The following is a 10,224-nucleotide window of genomic DNA, read 5'->3' on the forward strand; positions in this document are numbered from 1 at the left end:
GGAAAATAGCTATACACCATGATTTTCCACTACAACTGAGGGCGTATCTCACCCTAAATATGGCACTTAAGGCAGTGAGGCTTTCTTAAACTTGATTTCATGATGTTCACTTGACTGAAGACATCATCCACATCAATGTTGAAGTGAAGCAGAAAAAGATCACAGAATCTCAGTATTTTCTCACTTAGCCCAGAAAAGTACTATGTCAGGATGTTGACCCATTTGACAAAGTGAATTTTCCTCCAGTGACTTTGTATATTTCAAAGTTCTCTATTTCATACCCCAGAAGCTCAGCTAAAAGAACAATCTCATTATTAACCTCATTATTCTTAAGAAATTCATCAGAACCAAACAGAATCATGTGTTGTGTTTTGTTAACATGGAGTTCTTGGAATTCATTCCTGCAGTAAAATCAATACTTCTTGTGTACTGTTTTCTTTTGGTTAGGTTCGATTCTTCCTTTAAACCTCCAAAAGAGTAGCCAAGGTAAGGTGATGGAGCCAGGAGTCTATCACTTGGAGTGCTGTGCTATCAATTCATGCCTTTGGTATCGCACTTGGTGCAGACACCTCCAAGTTAATTTAGTAACTTGGCAAGAATAGTGTACCCTGTGCATCATTAAGAATGGACTTTAACATAGAACATAGAATATTACAGCACAGTACAGGCCCTTTGGCCCACAATGTTGTGCCGACATTTTATCCTGCTCTAAGATCTATACAACCCTTCCCTCCCACATAACCCTCCATTTCTCTATCATTCGTGTGTCTATCTAACAGTCTCTTAAATATCCCTAATGTATCTGCCCCCACAACCTCTGCAGGCAGTGTGTTCCATTCACCCACCACTCTCTGTGTAAAAAACTTACCCCTGACATCCCCCTTATATCTTCCTCCAATCACCTTAAAATTATGTCCCCTCATGCTAGCCATTGTCACCCTGGGAAAAAGTCTCTGACTGTCCACTCGATCTATGCCTCTTATCACCTTGTACACCTCTATCAAGTCACCTTTCATCCTCCTTCTCTCCAAAGAGAAAAACCCTAGCTCACTCAACCTATCCTCATAAGACATGCTCTCCAATCCAGGCAACATCCTGGTAAATCTCCTCTGCACCCTCGCTAAAGCTTCCACATCCCTCCTACAATGAGGCGACCAGAACTGAACACAATACTCCACGTGTGGTCTAACCAGAGTTCTATACAGCTGCAACATTACCTCATGGCTCTTGAACTCAATACCCCGACTAATGAAGGCCAACACTCCATACGCCTTCTTAACAACCCTATTGACTTGCATGGCAACCTTGAGGAATCTATGGATGTGGATCCCAAGATCCCTCTGTTCTTCCACACTGCTAAGAGTCCTGCCATTAACCTTGTATCCTGCCTTCAAATTTGTTCTCCCGAAATGTATCACTTCACACTTATCCAGGTTAAACTCCATCTGCCCAGCTCTGCATTCTATCAATATCCTGTTGTAATCTACAGCAACCGTCTACACTATCCACAACACCACCAACCTTTGTATCATGAGCAAACTTACTAACCCAACCTACCACCTCTTCATCCAAGTCATTTATAAAAATCACAAAGAGCAGGGATCCCAGAACAGATCCCTGCGGAACACCATTGGTCACCGACCTCCAGGCAAAATACGCTCAATCTACCACCACACTCTGTCTTCTATGGGCGAGCCAATTCTGAATCCACACAGCCAGGTTTCCCTGGATCCCATGCCTCCTGACTTTCTGAATAAGCCTTCCAAACGCCTTACTAAAATCTATGTACACCACATCCACTGCTCTACCTTCATCAGTGTGCTTTGTCACATCCTCAAAGAATTCAGTCAGGCTCGTGAGGCATGACCTGACCCTCACAAAGCCATGCTGACTGTCCCTAATCAGCCTGTCCTTCTCTAAGTGCCCATAAATCCTGTCTCTAAGAATCTTCTCCAGTAATTTGCCCACCACTGAAGTAAGACTCACTGGTCTGTAATTCCCAGGGTTATTCCTACTCCCTTTCCGAAACAAAGGAACAATATTTGGCCACCCATAATAAACTTGGATATATCCCATCTGGCCCCGGTGATTCATCTATCCTAATGTTTTTCAAAAGTTCCAGCACATCCTCTTTCCTCACATCGACATGCCCTAGCATATCAGCCTGCTGTACACCAGCCTCACAAACGTCAAGGTCTCTCCCTCTGGTGAATACTGAAGAAAAGTATTCATTAAGGACCTCCCCTACCTATTCCGATTCCAGGCACATGTTTCCTCTTTTAACCCTGATCAGTCCTACCCTCACTCTAGTCATCCTCTTATTCTTCACATACGTGGAGAATGCCTTGGGGTTTTCCTTGATCCTACTCGCCAAGGACTTCTCATGCCCCCTTCTAGCTCTCCTAAGTCCATTCTTAAGCTCCCTCCTGGCTACCTTGTAACTCTCCAGAGCCCTGTGTGATCCATGCTTTCTAAACCTCAGGTAAGATTCTTTCTTCCTCTTGACAAGGCACAGTAGTGTAGCGATTAGCTTAACACTATTACAGTGCCAGCGACCCGGGTTCAATTCCGGCCGCTGTCTGTAAGGAGTTTGTACATTCTCCCCGTGTCTGCGTGAGCTGCCTCCGGGTGCTCCAGTTTCCTCCCACATTCCAAAGGCGTACAGGTTAGGAAATTGTGGGCATGTTATGTTGGCACCGGAAGTGTGGCGGCACTTGCGGGCTGCCCCCAGAACACCCTACACAAAAGATGTATTTCACTATGTGTTTTGATGTACATGTGACTAATAAAGATATCTTAAATCTTAGATATATTGCATACAGGTGATTCTTCTCATCTCTATACAAAGACTGCAGCATGTCTGCCTTGTAGCAATCCTTGCTGAACTCAAAATAGGGTTTCAGCTTGAGCCACTGTTTAAATGTCTTAAATACTGTAGGCTCAATTGAAAGTCACAGAGCGGACCGAATTTCTGCAAAGGTTAGAGGCAGTTTGCCATGATTTATGACCTCATACACTTCTTAGTATTCTTCTCTGTTTCATTGACATAGAATTGTATTTGTTGGCATGTGGCTGAATACAAGCAGCGGAGAATTGCATTCAGAGCACAACAGAATCAGATGTGGTGGCCTACACTATTCCTACAGTGTCTTGACAGTCCATTATTTGTTCTAGTCATTACTGATGCACTACCTGTCCCTGCACTCAACAAACTTTGAAGCTTGATTCCTGATTTTTCAAGAATAGTACTGAGAGCTTTGTCTGCCTCTAGTATAGGGACATTCTGTTTCTGTGAGGTCAAGGAAAGTCAATCAAACTGTTCCCTGTTTGTCACTGAAACAATGAACAACAACACCAAGATGTTTTGACACAGTTATATATCTGGATTCATCAAGAAACAAACTATGTTCCCAGTTTCTCAGTCGATGCACAGATTTTGTACAAGTAGGGTGCCAACACACCTGTTATGATCTCAATGCGTTTTGTGAGATCTAATTTGAAACCTAATGCAGTTTTCAATGCCTTCCCACAGGCTTCACCCAGATGGTTAATGGTGAAAGTGAACAGAGTTCTGCTATAAGCATGGAGACACAAGAGAGACTGCAGAAGCTGGAAATCTGGAGCAACACGCAAAAAATGATGGAGGAACTCAGCAGGTCAGGCAGCACCTATGGAGGGAAATGAACAGTCGATGTTTCAGGCCAAGACCCTTGTGTGTCTGCTATAAGCATGCCATTGTAGTTTACTAAACAGTAAACTACATGTTTCTTAGTGTCACTGTGCTTTTATAAGTCACTATGTTTTTTGGCTATTTACACCTCACCATAATATTCCCAATCTTTCCCAATACTGTTGAATATATTGCATTGTGGGTATTTTTTCATGAAAGGTAATTGGTAATTTTAGTTGGTGACCATGTTAAGCTTATTGAGTGCCATTGGTGCGGCAATTATCAAGCTGAGCAGGATGGCTGAAATCCCTGACTTTGCCTTTTAGCCACTGTTTTTAAACATTTGCTCAATGCAGGTTTCTAGTTTCCAACACAAGGCAATGATAACAAAATAACTGATCATCAGTAATGGATATTGGTGGGGGTGGGGGGGTGGGGTAGTAGATGCCTTGATGTACATGCTGAGAGTGGGAGAAAAAAAGGACCTGTATTTATATCGCATGTTCCTTTCAGGGTGTCCAAAAGCACTTTTAGAGTTAATGAAGAACCTTTTTGTTAATAATGGAATAAAATAGGAGACATGATTTTTTTGTGCAGGGAAGATTTTGATTTCACAGGCATTGCATAACCCTGTTCAAAAACATCAGTGCCTGTAGAAATATGAGGTAGAGATTGGAAGACAAGTCGTGGTAGATGGGGTAAATGGGTGCCAAAACTCGTTATATGAAAGGAAACACAATTATAAAAAAAGACTTTACAATCTCATGATCTTCCAAAGAACTTTATAGACAATGAAATACTGTTGATGTGTAGTTACTGTTGTCTTATAGGAAATGAGGCCTCCAATTTGCACTTTATTAACTCTCCTAAAAAGCAAGTGATAACGATAGGATAATCTGTTTATTGGTGCCATTGTCTGAGGATAAATAATGGTCAGACCACCAGGGATAAATCTCTTGCTCTTCCTCAAAATAATGCCTTAGGAATTTCATGTTACATTTGTACAAGCTGTTGGCTAGGCTGCCCTGTGCAGTCCTGGTCACCACACTACATGAAAGATGTGATTAAGCTAGAGACGATGGAATTGGAATTGTTTTATTATTGTCACTTATACTAAGGTACGGTGAAAAACTTGTCTTCCATATCGTTCATACAGATCAAGGAGTTTGACCCAGAAAAGTGTGAAGTGATACACTTCGGGAGATCGAATTTGAAGGCAGATTACAAGGTTAATGGCGGGACTCTTAGCAGTGTGGAGGAACAGAGGGATCTTGGGGTCCACAGCCATAGATCCCTCAAGGTTGCTGTGCAGGTCGATAGGGTTGTTAAGAAGGTGCATGATGTGTTGGCCTTCATTAGTCGGGGTATTGAGTTCAAGAGCCGTGAGATAATGTTGCAGCTGTATAGAACTCTGGTTAGACCACACTTGGAGTGTTGTGTTAAGTTCTAGTCGCCTCATTACAGGAAGGATGTGGAAACTTTAGTGAGGGTGCAGAGGAGATTTGCTAGGATGTTGCCTGGATTGGAGAGCATGTCTTATGAGGATAGGTTGAGTGAGCTAGGGCTTTTCTCTTTGGAGAGAAGGAGGATGAGAGGTGACTTGATAGAGGTGTACAAGATGATAAGAGCATAGATCGAGTGGACAGTCAGAGACTTTTTCCCAAGGCAAAAATAGCTAATTGGAGGAAGATATAAGGGGGATGTCAGGGGTAAGTTTTTTACACAGAGAGTGGTGGGTGCATGGAACACACTACCGGCAGAGTTTGTGGGGGCAGATGCATTAGGGACATTTAAGAGACTCTTAGATAGACACATGAATGATAGAGAAATGGGGGGCTATGTGGGAGGGAAGGGTTAGATAGATATTAGAGCAGGATAAAATGTCGACTCAACATCGTGGGCCTAAGGGCCTGGAGTGTGGTGTAATATTCTATGTTCTATGTTCTATAATTCATTAAACAATGCATTAAGATAGTACAAGGTAAAAGAATACAGAATGCAGAGTAAAGTTTCAAGCTACAGAGAAAGTGCAATGCAGGCAGACAATAAGGTGCAAAGTAAATTGTGAGGTCAAGAGTCTACCTTATCGTACTAGGGAATCGTTCAATAGTCTTGTAACAGCAGGACAGAAGCTGTTCTTGAGCCTGATGGTACGTTCTTTAAGGCTTTTGTAACTTCTGCCTGATGGGAGAGGGGAGAAGAGAGAATGTCCGGGGTGGGTGGGGTCTTTGATTATGCTGACTGCTTTACTGAGGCAGCGAGAAGTATAGACAGAATCCATGGAGTGGAGGCTGGTTTCCATGATGTGCTGAGCTGTGTCCACAACTCTCTGCAGTTTCTTGCGGTCCCAGGCAGAGCAGTTGCCATACCAAGCCATAATGCATCCAGATAGGATGCTTTCTATGGTGCATTGATAAAAGTTGGTGAGGTCAAGGGGGACATGCCAAATTTCTTTAGCCTCATGAGGAAGTAGAGGAGCTGGTGAGCTTTCTTGGCCGTGGCGTCTACGTGGTTGGACCAGCACAGGCTATTGGTGATGTTCACTCCTAGGAACATGAAGCTTTCCACCCTCTCAACCTCAGCACCATTGATGTAGACAGGTGCATGTACACCACCCCCTTTCCTGAAGTCAATGACCAGGTCTTTTGTTTTGCTGACATTGAGGAAATGGTTGTTGTCATGGCACCATGTCACTAAGCTCTCTGTCTCCTTCCTGTACTCTGACTCATCATTATTTGAGATATGACCCACTACAGTGGCACCAGCTGCAAACTTGTAGATGGCGTTAGAGCAGAAAAGATTCACAGTAATGTTGCCTGGACTAGAGGGCTTAAGTTATAAGGAGAGATTGGATAGTCTGGGACTGAAGGAAAGGAGGCTTAGGGGTGGCCTTATAGAGGTTTGTAAAATCATTAGGGGTATAAATAGGGTAGAGAGTCTTTTTTCCAGGGCAGGAGGGTCTAAAACTAGAGGGCATAGATTTAAGGTGAGAGGGGAAAAATTGAAAGGGATCTGAGGGTCACGTTTTTCACACAGAGGATGGTGGGTATGTGGAACCAGCTGCCAGAGGAGGTGAGAGAGGGAGGTGTAATTACAACATTAAAAAGTACATGGATAGGAAAGGGTTAAAGGGATATGGGCCAAATGCAGGCAAATGGGATTCGTGTAGAAATGCATCTAGGTCAGCATGGATAAGATGGGTCGACAGGCTTGCTTCTGTGCTGTATAACCCTATGAATCTATGAACTTTTAATATCTTACTGAGAGAGAAACAAGGACTTGGTTTAACATCACATCTGAAAGCACTCAGTACTGCACAGGCATGTCAGCAGGGATTATGATCTTCAAGTCTCTGGACAGGATTATAATGATGAACTCATCTGGATAGCCCAGGAACCTTTAACTGAGCATTAGTCTGTGGTTACCCAAATCCAGCTGTTGACAATATGCCTTCATCTGAGGACTTGATGCTATTTAACTTCGTGGTAGGATTTTGCTGCGTGAGTAATAATTTCAAGAGATCTAGTGATTTTTCTTCTACGTTCTTGAGAGTCAATGTGAAAAAGAGTACTTTTCACAAATCTGTGCTTGGTTAAATAAACTGACTGTTGGCTTATAGCCTAAATCCCAATATCAAATCATCTTCTGAAGTTCCAATTAAGCCAGAATTCTGAAGTTCATTGGCAAGAATTCTCTGTTCAACATGAGGCCCTTGCTATCACTGAAAACTTGGGCAGCTACAATGATATACAGTTGATCACAGGACTGCAAAATCAGCTTGTGGGATGATACAGAGCATAAATATGTGACTTGAATCCACAAGAACAAAGATGTGATGTTAAGTGCCAAGGAAAAAGTAACAATGCAGTTGGGAGTTTATAAGAGCAATATGATGGAATAGAAATATTCAAGAAATTCACATGAAAGCATTATATTCCAGAGGAAAGAACAACATTAGAAATAGTACCAGGTATAGTGGCAAAAGAAACTAGGAATTAGTTCATGCTTGATTTTGGGATTGAATCCAATGATAATGGCCCATCACACATTAAAATTGATCTGTGCTGTGAGGACTCAAAAGGAATACTGGGGACATCAGTTGCACCTCAGTATGCTGGTTCTGTGGAGCATGAAAGTTATCCATTGGGGCACTTACATTTGGGAGAAATGACCTTTTGAGGGCAAGAAGAAGCACACAGTTTTAACGTGAAGCCAAGGGCCTTACATTAGTTCTTAGGGCTCAAGGATGACTTAAAGACAAGCCATAGTCAGCACTTTGTTGCTGGAAACATCCAGCAGCCTTTCTAAAGACCCTGGAAAAAACAGACTGCAGCATGTTTCATGGATTCTGCCAGCAGTTGGGAACCAATATTGAAAATGGGCCTTTAATAGCTGTTTGGTCCCAGGTTGCATCAGTACATATCAGGCAGGCATGCTGTGGGAATAAAAAGGCGTCCTAAACAATGTGGCACATAAGTGGCATGAAATAAGCATGCACGTGCTGCAAACTAGCTTTGGTCATCCTATGCTGGCTTTTATTTGGAAAATGGGTGGTGTGATCGAACTTCTAGGCCAGAGTTCCTAAAGTGTGAAACTGTGATTTTCAAAGAGAAACAAGATAAGCATACAGTAAAATAGGGAAGTGGAATAACAGGAACTGTTAATCACAATCACATCCATACTATTTTTCCAGGAAACAGGCCATTGAGAGCACCCAAAAATTATATTATTTCAAAGAACAAAGGTTAGCACAACTATTAAATTAATCCTTCTCTTATATGATTTTGAAGGAGACTGCATGGAAGTTGAGATTACAATGGTCACAGGTGAAGGATGAAATTAAATTGATGCATTAGAGGAAGAAAAAGATAAACAGAAGGTTAGAGTATAAACAGGGAGTGACATAAGTTTGGAAAAGTTTCTGGTATAATCACAACTGACATATTGCACACCATCATCCATGCCATATTGTATCAAAGTTCAAGGGAAATATTATTAAGATAATTAAAGATCTTTAATGGAATGGATAAATTGAACCCCAATGACACATATGATATTGGCAACAAATTGCAGAAACTGGAGTCATGATTTCAAACTTCGTCAATAGGAACTGCGCCAATGGTTTAGATTTAGGTTTAGAATGGTTTAGATCATAAACCAATTTACCAGTTTAACTACTCCATCCAGGGCGTGGTGAACAGATGTGAAATAGATTGTTTATGGAAGCAACTGTAGTCATTTAAAAATGAAGAGACAATGCGATCACTTTTGAGGAAGTAGCCAGCTGCAGTTCATTGGTTTAGATATAATAATCTTCTGTGGTTTCCTTTGTTTAATTACATTTCTTTCCCCAATGCAAAAGATTTACAAATGTTGGTTAAATATGCACTGACAACTAGTTTCACAATGAAGGATGGTTTTACCAGTGGTGAGGATGGTTCACTGGAGCAGCTGGGGAGGTTTAAACCAGCGAGGCAGAGGAATGGGAACCTCAGCAGGAATTCAGGAAGGAGAAAAACAAAACAGGAAGTGAAAGTCAGAAGAAATAAATAGGTAGAGGAAACATAGGCAAGTATCAATAGGGGCCATATTACAAGGAAGTGCTAAAAGGGCAAAATTTAAAGGTACTGTATTTAAATGCACACAGAGGCCGTGGACAGACATGCCAGTGTGTGGGAATGAGAAGTGGAATTAAAATGGCTGGCCACCGGTAGATCCTGGCTGTTACGGTGGGCGAAGCGAAGGTGCTCGATGAAGTGATCCCCCAACCTGCGTCAGTTCTCACTGGTGTAGAGGAGGCCGCACTGGGAGCACTGGATGCAATAAATGACACAGATGGATTCAAATGTGAAGTGCTGCCCCACCTGGAAGGACTGTCTAGGGCCCTGAATGCTGGTGAGGGAGGAGGTGTAGTGACTGGTGTAACACTTAGCACGGTTACAACTGCCAGTCTGCCGTAACAGCCAGGATCTCCCAGTGGCCAGACATTTTAAGTCCATTTCCCATTCCTATACTGACATGTCGGTCCATGGCCTCCTCTACTGCCAAGTTGTGGCCAGACGCAGATTAAAGGAGCAACACCTCATATTCCGTGTCGGTAGTCTCCAACCTGACGGCATCAACATCAACTTCTCTAATTTCCGGTAACCACTCCCCTCTGTCCCCTCCCCCTTTGTTTTCCCTATTCCTGTGGCCTCCTCACCCTTTCTCTCTCCCCTCCCCTGCCCTCACAACCTGCCCATCACCTCCCTCTTATTCCTCACCTCCTTCCCTTTATTCCATGGTCAGGTGTCCTCTCCTATCAGATTCCATCTTCTTCAGCATCTTCCACCCATCACCTCCCAGCTTCTTACATCATTCCCACTTTACCCCCTCCCCCACCTACCTACCTTCTCCCTCTCACCTGGACTCCCCTGTCACCCACCTACCGACCTTCTCCCTCTCACCTGGACTCCCCTGTCACCCACCAGCTTGTGCTCCTCCCCCTCCCCACACCCTTTTATTCTGGCTTCTCCCCTTTTCGACTGTTCATTTCCCTCCATAGATGCTGCCTG

The sequence above is a fragment of the Pristis pectinata genome, chromosome 6 (genome assembly GCF_009764475.1).
Source record: "Pristis pectinata isolate sPriPec2 chromosome 6, sPriPec2.1.pri, whole genome shotgun sequence".
NCBI classification, from domain to species: domain Eukaryota; kingdom Metazoa; phylum Chordata; class Chondrichthyes; order Rhinopristiformes; family Pristidae; genus Pristis; species Pristis pectinata.